This window comes from Triticum aestivum, chromosome 6D, assembly GCF_018294505.1.
Source record: "Triticum aestivum cultivar Chinese Spring chromosome 6D, IWGSC CS RefSeq v2.1, whole genome shotgun sequence".
Classification (NCBI taxonomy): Eukaryota; Viridiplantae; Streptophyta; class Magnoliopsida; order Poales; family Poaceae; genus Triticum; species Triticum aestivum.
Window position 1 is genome coordinate 386340196 of NC_057811.1, and position 18664 is coordinate 386358859.

The 18664-nt window shown below is 40.8% G+C and overlaps 2 long non-coding RNA genes across 37 annotated transcripts; both read left to right on the top strand.

Moving 5' to 3' along the window:
• The first annotated feature begins 2454 nt into the window (after nucleotides 1–2454).
• On the top strand, nucleotides 2455–13205 carry LOC123145272 (uncharacterized). Of its 36 annotated transcripts, XR_006472231.1 has the most exons (12): nucleotides 2456–3112; nucleotides 3202–3346; nucleotides 3503–7901; nucleotides 8010–8146; nucleotides 8247–8733; nucleotides 8836–8896; nucleotides 8984–9102; nucleotides 9271–9361; nucleotides 9515–9707; nucleotides 10354–10491; nucleotides 11164–11256; nucleotides 11989–13205. It is a non-coding gene; the product is annotated as an uncharacterized lncRNA (long non-coding RNA). The 36 variants fall into 36 exon arrangements; XR_006472239.1 differs by having other exon boundaries at nucleotides 9271–10491; nucleotides 12624–12777; nucleotides 12859–13205; XR_006472229.1 differs by having other exon boundaries at nucleotides 9271–10491.
• Nucleotides 13206–14040: 835 nt separating this feature from the next.
• On the top strand, nucleotides 14041–17748 carry LOC123141700 (uncharacterized). The gene is made up of 3 exons (XR_006470401.1): nucleotides 14041–15025; nucleotides 15490–15678; nucleotides 16658–17748. It is a non-coding gene; the product is annotated as an uncharacterized lncRNA (long non-coding RNA).
• The last annotated feature ends 916 nt before the right edge of the window (nucleotides 17749–18664 follow it).

The following is an 18664-nucleotide window of genomic DNA, read 5'->3' on the forward strand; positions in this document are numbered from 1 at the left end:
ACAATATATTGGACCGAAACAAGGCAAAGTTGTAGGCACATGGTCTTAACCTTTCGGCAACATAATACTTACCCGAAATCAGATGGGAAGGTTGATGAACATATGTCCTTTCACAATCGGCCTGTTCAAGTATCGTCCTGTCCGAGTGAGTAATATGGACTCCTACAAGTCACATGCTTGATCTTTTAGAATCGGTTCTGCCCAAGTCTGTTAGGTATGATTTATCACATAAAAAGCATAAAAGCAATCTCAGTATATATGCACAGCCTTAGTACCTGGACTACTTGGGTAATTCTTGTGAACATCGTCGGCTCCAGGTATAACCCCTTCATTAGAGTCGTCACCATTTGGCCCCTCCATCGGGCCTGCAACATCTCCTGTGATGGTGTTTGTCATGTATAACAAAATATGTAGCTGAACATATACAAGGAGGTAGATATATACCTGGAGTATCATATGTGCTATCACCATCGGTCTCAAGTATCATCCGTTCGGAGGGAGTAATATGGACTCCTAGAAGTAAAGATGTTGATACATTAGAATCGGGTGTGCCCAAGTCTGTTAGGTATGATTTTTTAACTAAAAAGGATAAAAATAAACCTTATACCTGGACTACATGGGTAAATTTTGTCAACATCATCGGCTACGGGTATAATCCCTTCGTTAGAGTCGTCAACACTTGTCCCCTCCATCGGGCCTACAACACATATATAGTTGAACATATATATGTTTGACTTGTGTAGCACAATTTATAGGTGAACATATACCTGGAGGTACATGTGATGAAGTCGTCTGTTCCGCTGGCTTGTTGTGTGGAGTCCCCATATGTAACTACTAAAAAAAGACATGTCCAACAGACTCAGGTATCACGCAAAAACTTGTAAACTGACTCTGCAAGCAGATCACGTGAAATATCAACATTACTAAAGGCCCGTTCCCATTGTACAGAAATTCAGTCCATAAGGGCAGGTTGTTACAGATTTATGAGTCTTGCTATATATATGAAAATAGAAAGACATGTCGAACAGACTTTGCTACTTTGCATTTTTTTGTGAACTGACTCTATTGGATACATGTTAAGAATTCAAGATGCTAAGATGTCCTGTTCATCTGACTGCAGGCAGATGAAGGCCGTCAAAGATCACAAGCGCATCTTGCTATTATACAGGTTTAAAATTTAGAAAGGTGACCTATTTTCATGTGAACTTACCTATTCTTTGCTATTCAGAATAATTCTTTATCTTCCCATTGTTGTGTTAATTGATTCATATGCGGTTGTGCTATTCTGACAAGGATGTCCGTCAAGGTTGTTTGGAGGGACATAATGAAACCTCACAAGTTCTACTTTGCTGATTCTTTCCGAGAATTGTTTCATTACTAATGCGCTGTCGCGGGCATGTATTAATCCCAAATTCCAAATCACTTTGGAATCCAGTCAAAATCCAGTGAAAATCACTCTGGAATCCTTCTCCGTAATTGATTCGCAAACTACTCTCAAGGACTGCTCTAAACCTCAATATCGTGGGCACATGAAGTTGTGGTGTAATTTTACAGAAACAAGTGATTCAGGCAGCAAGGTATTGATTGATGCAACTATGTTGTACTTTTTCAGTGACTGTTAATATTTCCATTAGGAAGGATAACCAATTTAGTACTAAAAGTATTTTTCATGTTATCTAAATTGAGGGCGATCCTTTGTACACTAATATGAGGCATTTTAGGTCACGGAAGTATTGACCTAAAAGGTATTGTATTAGTTTGAACACGAGTCCATCAGGATCGCCCTGATCTATACACGTAGACATAACAAAGAAAGAAAACCTGTGTGTTCATACCTGGGGTTGAAACCGTACAGCGTCGCTGATCGCACGTTCCGTGGCGGCGCGCGATCCAGAAACTGCCAGCGATCCAGAAACGTGGCGGCGGCCCTGTCGAGTCGTTCCGCGGCAGCGGCGCTGTGGAGTGCGCAGATCGCACGACGGCTGTGCAGATCTGATCGGCAGCGGGGTATGGGGATCGGCGTCAGGGCAATCCTGGCAATCCTGATCGGCGGCAGGGCGCTGTATTTGTGTGCGTGGGTGGGGTTCGGTGGGTGGGCATGGGGTGGGGGTAATTTGATGGAAAAAACTGGACGAAAAAAACCAGACGAAAGTGGGGGACTATTCAACCAACTCGTCCATCTCTACTCCTAATGTCTCAGTTGGTAGTCTCCGTTCCGGGTTTATTTTCGTCCCACCTACCATGGTTTTTTTATACCTGCTCCCACCTAACGCTGAGCCGCGTAGAACCAAAAAAAACCTCCTGCCGAGTCCCCCACCCGCCCCACGCGCCTAACCTCCCGTCGCACCCAAGACAAACGAAAGAAAAAAATCTACGAAAATTAACCAGCGAAAAAAAACCGGCGAAAAAAAAACCGCGACAAGATCGTGCGTGCGTACGAGCGAGGCCTCTTGCCCTCGAGCGCCTATTGACGCACGCCCTAGATCAGATCCCGCCGACGACTGCCCCTCCTCAGCGTCCTCCCGCCGCCCCTCTCCTTCGATCTGATCTCCTTCGCACCCCGCCGTCGCCGGCGACTCCTCGGCGCCTCGCCGTCGCCGTCACATCAGACGCCGGCCACTCCTCCGCGGCCTCACGCTGTCGTCCTCTCCTTCGCAAGGAACACCCGACCCTTCCTCCGCGGCCTTGTGACGCCGACCACTCCTTCGTGGCCTCACGCCGCCCTCCTCTCCCTCCTTCCTTCGTCCAAGGCCAGGACTTCCCCTCCCTGACCCGATCTGACGGAGAGAGGGCCAAGCCTTGCCACTCCGGTGGTCACTTTGGCCAAATCCGGTCGGGGAAGCCGTAGAGACTAAACGTCGGCGCAGCAGCAGCAGTCCTTGCGACGGTGGGTGCCGGAGCTCGTCAAGCAACTCGCCGTCGGCGGCCACGACCACCTCATTCCCTGCCGTGCGTCTCCGTCAACTACTGTGGCATTGACGACAGCGAGCTAGGAGCCTACGAGGTAGACGCCCTGCTGACTGTGTCGTCAAGGCCTCCACATGGCTCCTCTTGCGGCAGACTGCTGGTTGTTTGTCATGTCCTTGATCACCCTAATTTAATCCAAGTCAGGGTAATCTCTTGCATTAAGCCATCTGGCTCTGCTCTGCAATTTCTCGAGAGAACATTGTGGAGAACCTAACTCATGGATGGTTGGTTCAGTTTTTGGGATGAATTGATGACAAGGAGAGCACGTTGGAAATAGTGGAAGTGGAGACGGGAGAGGATGATGGGAACGATCAAGTACATCACAATCATCGGCATCATGTGGCTCTCCTACACCAACGCAATTCAGGTTTGATAATTGGTGAGATATACCATGCCGTGGTTTATACTCTTACTACTTGTTATCAATTCACTTGGCCGGGTGAAACCCCATGCAAGATTATCACTTTCCCTTGTTCAATAATTTCTGGATTAGTCACAGAATCTTGTTTGGTTTGGTCTTTGGTTCTGTGATTAGATGAGGGTGGGTGCCATGGTCGTCTATGCTGGGCTTCTGCACGATCACATCTTCCACATGTTCGGTGCTGGAGTGGCTGATCTTGTGGAAGGGTTACGTTTTCCTCTTCTCATGGATTTTGACCATTGTTTTAGAGGGATTCGGATAATGGTTCTGTGATTTAAATTATGATGGCCTGCATCATGCCTCCCTATATTTAAGGCAAATGATAATGGAAGTACACCTTCATGAACAAGCTAGCCGAGGTCTTGGAATTCCAACCTAGGTAAACAAGTGAACTCATTTAACGGTTTCCCCTTTTCTGGTGATGCAGGTATAGCTCATTCATTAAGGGCTACTCAGCTTTGTCTTTTTCTCTCTCTTTGGTGATTGGATTATATGCTACTCTGTGTTGAAGGATCTGTTCATGCTAAATTTAACAAATCTTGTCATGTTTTCATAAATTATCTATTTGATCACTCTGCGTGGAACAGTAAACATTTGTAGCATGATCAGGGTTTGATTATTTTTAGCAGTGCACATAACTTCAGAATATAAACCAATGGGGCTATCTTGTTCGTCTTTCTACTTATGTATGTATACATATGGGATGCTTTGTTAGTTCTGTTGTGCAAATAATCATTCTTTGTGTTGATGAGCTATGATAATGGCTCCCCAAATTACAATACTTGCTAAACGTACACTTTGTTGCGATGAAATCCTATTTATAAACAGTATATTTTCCTAATGGATTGTGATTAAACTTTGTTGCTTTTACCCACTTTGGTGCTGCTTCAGTGTATCTGTACTAAATCGTAAAATAAGATGATTGTATATTTTGCTTTATAGTACACCGGTTCATGAGAAGAACGCTGAGAAGATTCAGCTTGCTGTGCTAAATGTCATTCTGGCTTGACTCGATAATATCGTGGTAACATGGTGGAATATTTTATTTTTTATTGTAACAAACTGTAGTCAAATTCATCAGATATATATACTTCCAGGATCGGAGGAACAAGTAGTTTTAGCCTTCTGTTTTCGAATTCTTAGTTTAACATCTCTGTACTTGTTGAAGCTGTTATCTCCAACTCTACATGAGCATAGTGATATGCAGTATAGAACATCTCCATTTTTTTCTTCTTTGGTGAGCATGGAATATCCAAATTGACATCTAGAGATAGATAAGTTGGTAGGGTAACGTTCACTAGCTTTTTTTAGGATCAAAATTGATGTATTAATTTTCTTATCAAAGGATGATTAACGGAATCGTGGTATTGCGGCCAAAATATACTCTCTTCAGTTTGTTGGTAATGAGCAAAATGTAGTCCTACTGGTAATGGGCTTTGGATTTGTGCGTGAAATACATTGTTGCATGCATGTTTCCTAAGTGAAAAATGTAATGGTTCTGAATATAGCTGGAGATGAATTATTTGCAGCATCCAAACAACAACAGTGGCATGGATACAGTTAACAGTACTAGCAATTGATGATATTGTCATAGCAATTTTAATTTGGAAAAAATATGTGCGAGATTAGTCTTTTCTTTTCTTTCATGCAATGAAGAGAGTACAAAGTATACTACAATTTTTTGTAACCCACACAATGATTCAAGAAGCAGGGCCAAACAGGACCAATGAAGACGCGTACAGTACTGTTCTTCATGATATGATGTTAATTTTTTCCCGCAAATGAATTTAATATTTAATTCTTTGTGAGACAACTACTAAAATGAAGTAGTTTATAGGTTTGAAAATTCCATGTATTGTGCATATTTTTATGTGCGTACTTGACTCAGATGCAAGCTATTCGCAGTACGTATATTCTGAAAGAAAACATGACGTAGCTGCTGAATGCTCTCTGAAACGTAGCATATTTTTTAAAATACTCTATTTGCTTTGAATGAGGTTGCCTTTTGCTTTAAACAATTAACTGCATTCTGAAATACTTTTAAATTTGGCTAAGATTAAGAGATCTAGCAAATGAGTCCAAGTCTCAAAACCAGGTGCATCTTGAGTATTTCTCCTCCACGGCGGGTGGTCCATCTCCATCGTGTGGAGTGTTGCTAGATCAACAACATCTGGTCTATTTGAATGGCACATTACTGTTCCGAGTCTCCAAGAACCAGGTACATCTCTCTTGTCTTAGCCTCTTCTGATTATCCTTCCTGTTATTATGTAGGAAGCAGATTACCAACTTTCCAAGCTCTATATTCAGCCGTCCTTTCTGATTGCTCATACAAGTTCAATATATGAACATGCTTGTTACACTTAGTTCTTCCAGTTTCTTGAGATAACCATGTCTCAAGTTTTTGAACAGCTACAGTACCTATACAGTAAGAATCGAACTGCAAAGGAGCTGAACCCTCTGTTGTTTCATGACTCCCTTATGCCCTTGCGAGGAGCGGCCACCATTGGGCAGGGACAAAGCCGTTGAGCGCCCTTGCTCGGTGGTCCACCACCCTTCTCGCCTCCCGTTCGACGCCTCTTCTCCACACCCCTTCGTTCGATGTGCTTCGACTCATGATGTACCAGAGTGGAGTCAGTATAGATATCAGAGGTGCACATGGGGTCCTCTTTAGTTTTTTTCCTTAATTGTTAACCATCTCCAATTTTATGTCAACTCTACTTATTCCAGTTTCATAGTTGGAGGTATCAATGCAATGCTTTTTATGTATAGATAATACATCAATTTATATCTATCGCCCTGAAGAAAATGTACATTGCTGATACAAATAATCTTTATTTAGTTTACAAACATGTAATGAAATCTACACTACGAATAAGAAGACTGAAGTATAGGACGCGCTCAGGGGTGTGCGGCAGCCCATGGCGGGCAAGGCGTGCTGCAGTGGGGTTATGGCAGCATTATGGTCATGAGAGAGCTAGCATGCTCATTGGTATAAATTAGTTACCCTCATGTGGGCTTATTTTTTATTCTAAGTATTAACATGCCTTCAAAATAATTCTGTAATAGGTATATAATTGCAGGTTGTTGTGTGAGCTGCACCTAAACTGAGAACTGAAACTGCAATGAATTACTTGAAACTTGGTGTCTTTATATTTGCCCCATTTGTTGAGGTTCAGTTTCACTAAAATGGACAGACCATGAGCTCCTTTAGGAACTTGTTGGGAAATGTCGCTTGTCTGGAGAGGCTGGAAATACGAAGACAAGTATGTGTTTGATTATTTTGAAGCTATTTAACATATTAGTGGTGTCAACGAGGGTAAGTCCAGGTTCCACATGTCAAGCTATATCAGTTTTTTCGCAAAGAAATTTCTCTTTATACAACAAGACAATACTTATTTGTGATTTTGCATGCCGTCGTGGAATTCTAGCGAACATGTCAATTTGTTCGTGATTTCGGACGTACAGTATTTGGGTCCCATGCACGAGGAGACGTTGATAAGTTACTTCAGATATACATATGGACCGAACTAAATATGTATTTAGAGATTATAAAAGTGTGTGTTGTTTTGCAATAGTTTTAACCCACTCAACTGTATTATAAATGTGCAAAAAAAAATCTGGCCCGGTGGCAAAGCAGAGTATTTAGCTAGGTGAGCTATAGACCAGGAGCTGGTGGGCGGCAGGGCAAGCACGCCGCTTCTCCTCTCTGTCTCCAGAGAGGCGCGTGCGTCGAAAAATGAACATATCTGAGCCACGCGCCTTGCTTCTACTGGTTTCTATAGAGATTGGCTCGCTTAGATTTTAGACTAGGCGGTTGCTGTCGAGGTCGCCAAGGTGATCCTACAACACTGACATGGGGATTGTTCATGATTCTATCTGGACAAGCGGTGGTTGTGATTGGCTGGGTGGTGGTGTTGCCTTGAGGAGAGACAAAGTGAAGGTAAAAGCAAGCAAGATCCGATGGTGCTGCCGTGAGGATAGCCAAAGTCAAGACGTAGACTACGGACTCGTCGCAACGAACCTCGACGCTACGAGCCTGATTCATGGACCAATGGAGGGTCTTGACGCTGTTAGGGTTCGGATAGGATGAATGTGGGAGGTGACGTGCTTGGTTGAGTGCCCCTGGAAGATTGTGTCCTCCCCGTGGATCTGTCTGTGGCCATCGTAGAGGAGATTGTGGCCCTTCCCCGACGAGCAAGAACAATGTAGGCGGCAGCAGGAGGTAGGGGTGGATGCGGGGATGGATGTTGATGGTTGCTCGAGGTTGCGGTGTGGAAAGTCAAGAGCACGAAGTCGAAATCGGATAGGAGTTTGAGTTCTTGTTGGCCGTGGCTGGCTCCCCACTTTAGTGATGTATTTTTTTCAGTTTGTTGAACCTAGAGTGCCATTCGCAACATGTTTCAGGTGACCCAGAAGTTCCCTTTCATCAGCAGTTACAGAGCATTCAGAGTTCCGAGCTCTGTCGACGTCGCCAGCCTTGTGAAATGCTAACTGGTCGTCGCTTCTTTCGGTGGTAATTCTCGATTCTTTGCACCCTTGCATGCAGATTCAGAGATGAGTGTCAAATTCTTCAGACAAGTTCTGAGACAGAGCAAGATCCTTACATACTGCTTGTGTGCAGCTGACGGGAAACACGTAGATGTTACTGGACTGCAATTACCCGGCGTGCTGGATGACATGTTTGCATACACAGGACCGCTCGGTGCGGTTTTCAGCAAGGACTCTGTGAGCCTGCACCTTTGGGCTCCTACAACACAGGTTTGGCTTCTAAAGACGACACATTTTACCATCTCAAGTGTCGCCTCCGGTTCTGTACTATTCCCGCTTATATGTAAAATGTCCCCAATATATCTTGCAGGATGTGAGTGTGTGGTTCTTGGATGGTCCGCCGGCCCTGCTCTAGAGATGGTGCAGCTCAAGGAGTCAAATGGTGTTTGGAGTGTTACTTGACCAAGAGAGTGGGAAAACCGATACTATTTATATGGAGTTGACGTGTATCATCCAACTAAGGCACAAATTCTGAAATGTTTAGCTGGTGACCTTTATGCTAGAGGGTATGTGGCTGTGCGTATTTCAGTTATGTAGTTCAGGGAGAGGAACTTTCAGCAGAAGAAAAAAGTTCAGGGAGAGGAACTTTCAGCAGAAGAAAAAAGTTCAGGGAGAGGAAGAAACTAGCTTGTTGTTTATTTGATCAGCCTTTCTGCAAATGGAGCGCGGACCTGGTTGGTTGACATTAACAATGAAACATTGAAGCCCGCTTCCTGGGATGAATTGGCCGATGAGAAGCCAAAACTTGATTCCTGCTCTGACATAACCATCTAAGAATTGCACATTCGTGATTTTAGGTAAACTGTGCTGCTTGATTTACACAACTAAAAATCTGGCGGGGTTTATGCATATTCATCTTTGGAACTTACCTATCTGTTTCCTGTGCTTTTCAATTACAGTGCCCATGATGGCACAGTGGACATTGACTCTCGTGGAGGATTTCGTGCATTTGCATACTAGGTCTTCAGAGTTGATTTACTAGATGTATTGCATTGCCTTTTTTCAACAGTATCTCATGCTGATTGCATTTTGGAACCTGTGGTACAGGCCTCAGCAGGAATGTTTGACTCATGTGCATTTGTTGCCAAGCTTTCATTTTGCTGGCGTTGACGACATTAAGAGCAACTGGAAATTTTTCGATAAGGAAATATTTCTCTTTATAAAAGGTGGTAAGGCACTTTTGAGCTTTTGCTAGATGTCTATCATTTTTTTGTTGGATAGCAATGAGTGACAACTACTTATAAGTACTTGGTTTAAACTGCACCTCTTCATTTTCGTCTCATTTACTTCAGATTGACTTATTTGGTTATACGGAACTTCATTTACTCTGGCAGATGAGTGTGAACTAGCAACATTCCCTCCAGGATCAGATATGCAACAAGCAGCAGTAGTAGCTATTCAGGAAGAGGACCCTTTTAATTGGGGGTATTCATTTCACACTTCTTTTTCCCTCAAACATTCCAGATACTAATGTATCATGGTGGTGTTAATATCGGAAAGTTAATTATGTTCTTGCGAGTAAAATATTCTTACATATGGTCATATTTATGCTAAAGGTATGACTCTGTGCTTTGGAAGGTTCCAAAAGGAAGCTATGCAAGTGATTTCATCAGGAAAGAGATGCAGACGAGAGGAAGAGAGCCTCCCCCAAGCTCTGTCTAGGTGATGCACGGGCGACGGCCACCCTTCCTGTTATTGCCTCCATGGCTGACTGCTCATCCCCAGTAACCTCGCCCCCCCCCCCTCACGTGCGCCACACTCTGGGATTAAGGTCTGCTCCTTGGCTAGCATTTGCGCTGACCGATTCTCTGATTTCTCTCCACTGAAGAATCAAAGAAACAAGCAAGCTGATGTCTAACATATTTGTTTCGTAATAGTTGGAACTGGAAGAGGAAGCTCCAGTACAATTCAGATCTCTGCTCAAACCCTCAATATCTCATGCATACATAACTGCTTATTGTGTGAATATTAGACGTTACTTGTGCATCATCTTCACCCTTTCCTAATTCAATATCTGTAAAAGTAGGCAAAGCTTCCTGTTATTATGTGCTATAATATTTTTGAATTGCTGTCTAGAAAATACTTGGTCAGTTCTTCCGTAAGAAAGCTGAAGTTGGATATTAGGTGCTTTAACAAAGCTACTCCCTCCGTTCACTTTTATAAGTCATTTCAGACAACTCAAAATAAACTACTTTGCACATTGTCTGAAATGCCTTCAAGGCCTTATAAAAGTGAACAGAGGGAGTAATTCTTTTAAGCAATTACATTACCATTGTTAGATATATTATTCAGAGCTCACTAAAGTAGAAAGGTTCTGATGCTTTGACGGTACAGTTTCCTGAGCATGCTTCAACATCATTTGTTTCTGCATATCGTTAATGGTGGGCTTTTCATGATTTTTTTTTCTGTTTTTAAAGATTGTCAATACATGCTGCAAGATACTGTTGAGTTAATTAATTTCCTCGAGTCAAACGAAAATATGGAAACTGTCAAGGAGATGTCGAATGATGAATATATTCAGATACTAAGAGAGGTTCTAAAATGTGTTTTGGCAGGTTAGTCCTGATCGTGCTTATTTTTAAACCCGAAACATTCTTTATCATTGGAGGGTTCTCTATAATCCCATAATTGCGAAGTCAATTGCTTAATTTGATTGAGAGTAATTGAGTTAATGCACATGTTTATTTTTCTAGATCGTATCTTAACTGCTTGGACTCTTCATGTACACTAAATGTGAAACTCATTATGGTTTGGAAGTGCCTGATAGCTTGTGACATAATTGATGTAGTTTATCAATCATGCAATTTGTTGTTAGCAACATGTACCAGATTTTGGTAATTTCCATTTCAATATTGTTTTTTGTTTTCATATATCCTAGATCATACTAAGATACTAAGAGATTCCTTACTGCATTAACATTGGCATCCATGGTTACTTCTCTGTATATATGAAAAATGTACATCCTCTAGCTCTCATGCGTTTTAGTCGCTCTTTTCTCTTTATGCTGTATCACCAATGGCGCGCGCGCGAGAGAGAGGGAGGGAGAGAGCGATGGAGAGGGAGAGGGAGAGGGGTCTAAATGATTGTATCCGTACCAGTTTCATGTTTCCATGCATGTCACATAGAAAACAGTATCTTCATGTGGCAAGTATCTAATGCATATACATGAGTTATATTATTTATCGTATTCACATACTAATATATTCATGATTTTTTTTGCATTGTAGAGTGCTAGCACGCTACATTGGAGAGAAAGCGTTGAGAGAATGCTTTGTTAGGATGATAGACATGAATAATCAATCCTGAATCCTCATTCCAAGGTTAGATTTGTACTTCCTGCCCAGTTCTTTTTCACGAAGGACCAAGCCTCTTACTTTATCCATTTCTTAATTTTGTTCCTTCACAGAAAAACATTTTCTCATTTCAATCTTTCTCCATTTGGTATGAGTATGACACACGCTCTGAATTTTTTGACTATTCTTGGTTGATTAATGGTTGGTGTATTGCCTTCCACTTTGGATTATTCTAAATCTTCTTGCTTAGGCTATGTGTACCATTCTGTCATGTGCCACCATTGATCTGAGCAAAAATCAGTGTAGATGAACCGAGCTATTTTATTATAAGCTGTGTACAGAACTTCCTGGAAAGATAACCATGTAGTTATTGTTTTATGCCGTATATATTCAGATAGGTGAATTATCGCAAGTTAGTCCCGGTATGTTAATAGGATTGTGCCAACCTAGAGCCTTTTCAGATCGTGCCAACTCTGTTTGGGGTTTCCTTCTACCTAATCAAGGCTTAGCCCAGTTTGTCTTGTCCTTATCTCCTTTTCTGTCATAAATTCTTCATCTATTCAAGAAGCTCATTTTTGTTAGTTGGAACAACTGAAAAAATCATACTCCCCCGTTCCTGTATATAAAGTCTAATTGTTTTTTCAAAAGTCAAACGAGTGCATGTTTGACCAAGTTTTTAGAAAATATATTGATATCCACTGTACCAAATTTATATCATTCGATCCGTCATGAAAAGTAGTTTTATATTTTATCTACTAGGTTTTTCAGATGTTGATATTTTATTCTATAATCTTGGTCAAACATTCGAATGGTTGACTTGGAGGATATCAATACACCTTATTTTCTGGAATGGAGGGAGTATCATTCTTGGTGTGACGGACAAATAGAAAGAAAGGTCCGCAAAGAGTGCACTCACAAAAGCCATGTACTGTAGGCCATGAGTGATTACCTTGAAAGCTTTCTCATCGAGGCCATAGTTCCAAACTATACCATCCTTTAAGAAACATTCAATCAGAATTGGAGGAAATGCCATCCATTGGGGTTCTGAAGTTCTGAACTTTGATCTCTCTATTTGAATCGTTGTTATTATTTTGTCTGTAGGCCATGAGCAAATAATCTGGAGAGTGCCTAATGTTCCTCAACTTTTCTTATGTTCCAAATTCACTATTAGTGTTGATCATCTTCAAAGAACAGAAAACGTATGACAGGATTAAGATTGTAATTTGTGCTCATATTTTTTTCCAAAATTCACTGCTTGATTAATTTTGTTGTAGAAGCTTGAGAGAAAAAGATAGTAAATACATAGTAACTTTATATTGATTTAAGAGTAATAGCAACACACCTGCTTTTAACTATATATAAATATCTCTATATTGTTCTATACTGTCCGTCAGCAAGCGAGCGTTTGAATTGCTGTTGATGTGCATTGTACATGGGCTTGGCCACTTGGATCGTGAGACGAGATCGATCGAGCCGAATGCGTCATCGACGAGGAGGTGAGTTTGGATTTGGACGGTGAAGATGAGAAGATAGTTGGGGAGGAAGAAGGTATAAAATCAACAATATCGTCTGGTGTGCATGAGGATCCTAATGGTACATGTTTGACGCGATCGTTGCTAACCTAATAAGATATGCGGTGGCACGAGGTGGTGGCATAAATGGGGCGGTTGTGCTGGATGTCCAAGGCTGCACTAGGGAGGTGCGAGCGGTGCCTCCCGCAAGATTCCATTGGGGCGACGCATGGGCGGCAGCCACCCCCAAGACCCTGTTAGCACAATTTCATAATAATATATTTATACTCCCTGTTGTGCAAAATAGAACGCTATTGTTTGTAGTTATATTAGTTTATTTCCTCTATATACAATGACACGTCTTATTATGTGTCCAAGAGGAAGGAAAAATATATGTTTCTAGGTGTTATGTGACTTACCTTTAAAAGGAATAACTCTAATAAGAAGTCCTGTTTTAGATGCCGAGTTGATGAAATTTGTTACCTAAGATATATGCGGTAATTTGATATGAACCCAAATATCTTGTTCCTTCAAATAAATTATCCCTGGAAATATTTGTTTTCAGTAAATATTTCTTTGTCGTAGGCATGTTGCAACCACTAACAAGTCCAGTCACCATCACATGTTTACTGCGTGGATTCCATATTTGTCACAATATTGGCATAATCGACATGTGTGAGTCATCTATAATCTACGAGATGGCCAAATGGATAAGATTATTTAACATGTTTACTGCATGGATTCCACAAGTGTCACAATATTGTTTGTACATGTGAAATTTAACATGTAACTCTTGCAACTATTTCAAGAGCCCGTGGCAACGCACGGGCACTCTACTAGTTAGGAGTAGAGATAGAGCACTTGGTAGTCTGGTACGGTTTATTTTCGACCAATTTTTCTTCGTCCCACCTCACACCATCCGCTTTCACTGGTTTTTTATTTCATTGGTTTATTTTTCTCTCCATTCTTTTCTTTCAAAAAATCAGATCTTTCCTAACGCGTAAAAGATCATGAATCTAACTTTCTTAACTTATCAAAATCAACTGATCTCTCTCATTAATGCAATTTATTTTGTAAAATAAATAATAGATTCTTATGAAACAAATAATGGATTTTAAGGAAATTAACAAGTAAAACATGATAAACAAATCTTATTGTGGAAGTATTATATCTCTACTCCTAATGTTTCAGTACGTAGGTAGTTCGTTGGTTTCATTTGTTTCCTACGCTTCCATCGATCGATATATGGCCCTACCCTGCAATCTCCCTCCCATCGATTTTCCTCCTCTCTCCGAAAACAAACACCGGTTTTAACACACGTCCCATGCCCAGAAAAACCAAACCGACCCTTCTATCCTTCCAGCGATCCCACCCTTCCATATAAGCACCAATCAAATCATATTAAATGGTCGGTTTAAAACCTTCCATCCAAGACATTTCCTTGTTAGCGCATGTATTTATTGTTAATATCGCTACAAATATTTATGTAATCAATTAGCTATCAAATAAAATATCTCAAGATTATTCTCCAACAAGCCAAAAGGAAACAACTTGTGTTAATTCACAAAATCAACCCACGAAATATACATGGAAGCTATGATATTTTCTTTTGGAAAGTATTGCTCGTATTCCAAAGGAAATTCCAAATCGATCCGCCTATTAAACATGGAGATTTCTTAAAGAAGTGTGTGCCCGTCGATCCATAGCTGCAACGCAAAGAACGCGCTGCTCGATCAAATCAACCGAGGGACGAGAGGAGAAAGGTCTCCGCCGGACTCCGCTTCCCCACCGCCGCGGAGCTGCCCGCTCCCCTCGCTCCAGATCGAACTCCATCCTGACCAGCCCATCACGTCGATTCCTTCGCCGACCGTCTACTCCGCTCAATGCTGTCCCGCTGGACGCTCCTTCTCTCTTCTGCGCCTGGCCTTCCTCCACAACCTGGCGTCTCACTGTCGCCGTCGGCCATCACCAGGTCGCCGCCTCCCAAACTCACCTACAGGTCGACCGGTACTCATGAGAATAGCAGATCAGTACCTCTGGCCCTAAAATCCCATGTTCTTTTCTCTGGTCCGTTAAATATACTATTTGGAATCAGATATATTTTACTCATATGAGGCAATTTCTGCCAAATTTGCTGATAATTTAGAAAGTGTGTTGCATGCGTAATCTTGAATTCTTCTGTCAATTTTGTCGTTGTCAATTTTTGTTAGTTCAACAGGAAAACGAATGTGATGCACATTGTAAGCTGCCATGGACTGCTGATACGACTCATGCATTACTTCATGGTATGTGTCCTCTGTGTCTTTTAACCAATAATCTCATTCTTTGAGATTTTAGCCAGTAGAGAAAATAGATTGAGATCCTCTGGTCTTGGCCGGAGGTGTTTTGTTATTCATTGTGATTCTTATTCCAGTATGTGTAGATTGGTCTAATTCTGAGCCATCATGGACCTCCTAGGCTTTAATATATGTTCAGTTATCCATTCATCCGCTGTGCATTGTTAATAGAAATGAAAACCTTATGGAGTACCATATACTTGAAAGTATGCATAATTAATTTGCCCGTATGAAACGAACAATTCATCGGCTAGAACACATAGTAGTATCGCTATTTTTACAATTACACTCCACTGAACTTCTCTCATTTAGTTACTTATAATTACAAAATAATATGAAGATCAACTTTAGAGAATCGAACTGATATTTAATTCAGTTGAATCTAAGGCCACTATCTAATATCATTTGTGCAGGTTCATTATGAGAGACGCGCATTAACTTGGCAATATCAAAACTGGTGTTCCATGAAACAACAGTCATAATATTGCAGTCACTCGCCGATGTGTATCAGGACCGTTGACATGACTGGATCATTTAGTGTTAGAATAATCTTATATTCTAGGATGGAGGGAGTACCATACCACTGTTTGTGCCTGATTCGAGTAAGTTCAGATAAAACTTTACAATAAAACTCGCATTGAATTAAGAACATAACTTGTGTTATGTGCCTGATTCGACCTTCTATTGATTTTTTACATTGCTCATAGCCCATTGGTGCTTAAGTACATGAAGAAATGTCCAGAGATGTCCAGTATGTTACAACTGCAGTATTTAATATGTATTATTAATATCATTTTAGCACAAATTTACATTTATGTTTACCCAGCTTGGCCTACATGCTTTGTTTTTTTTGTTAGTAAGTTCAATAATTAGATTTTGTACTACTTAGAAAACTCGTTAGATGTTTTTACTGCTTGATCTCACATCATATTTACGTGCTAAGAAATGAGTTGTAACTGAAACAATAATGTTAGTTTATGTAACTACATACTGTGTTGGATATTAGTTTTTTGAAATTAATTACGTGTTCAATTGGCTTTTCTTTTTGTGTGTCAAGAATTTATTTACAATCTGTAACACGAGTAATTTATTTGACATACATACATATATATATATATATATATATATATATATATTTGTATACGTGGAATATATTACAAGATCCATCATAAAACTGAAACAACATCAAGGCTCTTTGAAGTCATAATATCCAGCTTCACCTTCAAATGTCGATGTTCTACCATGACTGTGCAATATATTTCAAGGCCCATGATAAAACGGAAAGAGGATCACGGGTTTTACAGGTCATGGTGGCCCGGTTTTGCTGGCGACCTGGCGTTGTGGTCCATGCATACCAATTCGTGCTCTAGAAGATAAATGTAGAGAAGGGTCACAATAATTTAATTCGCTGTTTCAATATTTGTATTCAGAATAAGTAGTAGTTATATTCTCCTGTGTAGTTTTAGTACCTGAGTTGAGAAATAAATAATAGCCTTTCTCTAAAGAGGTTTGATGCCTTGCTTTTTATAATTCAAATCATTCGGATTTGTTTTCTAATATTCAGAACATAATGGTTTGCAGAGAACAGTGAGGTGACTTTAGATAGCTGTAATGAGCTGATGGAGCCTTTGACCTGAAGTTATATTTGTATAGATTACATGATTTGTTGATGAGGATAAGAAAGAGGAGCTGATGGCGAACCAACCGAGGAAGGTCATGGAAGATTGAGGTTGGGCGCGATGCCACATCAGAAGTTATTTAGGCTATGGGCGAGTTAGGGGCCATGGAGGAGTGAGCTGATAGGAGGGTCGAGTATGGTGCATACATGTCAACATTGGTAGTCAGAACTTATGTTGAGTGCGGATGGGAATGATGGAATGAGGACGGGCGTGCTGCAGTTTAGCAATTTGTCATTGCCAAATGATTCAATCCCGGTGAGGTCATTGTTGGATATGCAAGGTCTCACTTGGCAAGGTATTCGAAGTTCTTAAGTGCTTAGGAACCTCGCTGTGTTTTCGTATTGACGTGATTAGCAAGTGTATTTACCGAAGCATAGATGTAATACGGGTTATGTGCAGCACCGAATCTGAGGTGGCTGCAGTCCAGTCGGTTCTGGCATTGGAGAGTTAAGAGTGAATCAGACTTAATCAGATGGCATCGACACTGTGTTAATCATTGGAAGGTCTGTTGAGCGTTTGGGAAGAGAAGCATGGGGCCAATACGTACTTTTGGTTCTTAACCTAGGTGATCTCATTTAAAGTTGTTGCCGTTTGTTAAAGTCATTCTTGATAAGCTACACAACGCTTCATGTATTGCACTACTAATGCCGTTTATTTGGTGGCCAACCTCCTGTTCCACTCGTATATAGATGATTTGTTTTGTTTACTAAAATGTGAATATAAGTGAATCTATCTTAAATTAGTACAATGATTATAATTTGTCTTAAGTTAACACAATGATTATAATTTTGAAGTGTGGGTGTGACAGGGTTGAGGGATTGTGAGTCGGATATGCCATTAATGGCACCATGCTTGGATTGGGGAGTAGAAGAGTAATCATTTTATTTGTTTGACACGATTAGTGTATTATGCACCGTAGCAATGCAAGGGCAATGAGCACGTGAAAGTAGATGTTTTGCATGCATGGCTGGTGGAGAAACATATTTAGAGGAAAGCGAGATATTGACAAGAACTATTTGTCACAACATAGTGCTAAGCATGTGATGTACGCACTGCATATAATGATATTTTGATATATGTTCCCATAGATAAGTTTGTTGTTTCATAGCAATGGAAGGACATTCAACCAGATTTAGATTCCTTGGATTAGGAATAGATCAAGAAGTTGACATGGTCGGGGTTTCTTGTACCGTTCGAGACAACAAAACAATTGACAAGGTGATGGATTGAGAGGATGAATGATGTATAGACAGAGAAGGTGATGTATGACAAGTTCAGAGGAAAAGAGCAGCTATAGGAGTGTGTGGTGTTTGTAAAAATAGAGAGAAGATGCATACATTTGTGTTGTGGTTGAACATTGTGTGTAATATGCTCATTTGTGTGTGTGTGTGTGTGTGTGTGTGTGTGTGTTGGGGGGGGGGGGACATGAGCTTTGTTTACAAATTTATTTGTTGGCCCGTGGCAACGCACAGGCAGTCTACTAGTTTTTATAACTAGACGATTCCCCGCACGTTATTGCGGGAAAATACTACCTATAATTGATGTTTTACTATGCAAACTGAGTGTCCTAAAAAGATTTGCAGAACGATTTGGAAATGATTTTGGTTTGTCAACAATCTTTGGAATGATGCATGACTATAATGGTACATATGTAAGTAATATTGATCCTTCTACTTATTTCGTTCAAAGTTTGGACAATAGATAAACAATCTGAATGTGGGATTATGTTGTCATCACCCATGGAACCAACTGGTTTAAAGCTTCACTATAAGCTACTAAGTGTGCGTCATCCACAAGGGAAAAAACTTCAAGCTACAACAGAAATATCACCACCTTGGTATACCATATAAACCCAAGTCTTCTTTTTTGCGAGATCAATATTAGTTTATTCCAAAAAGGTAGGGCTACA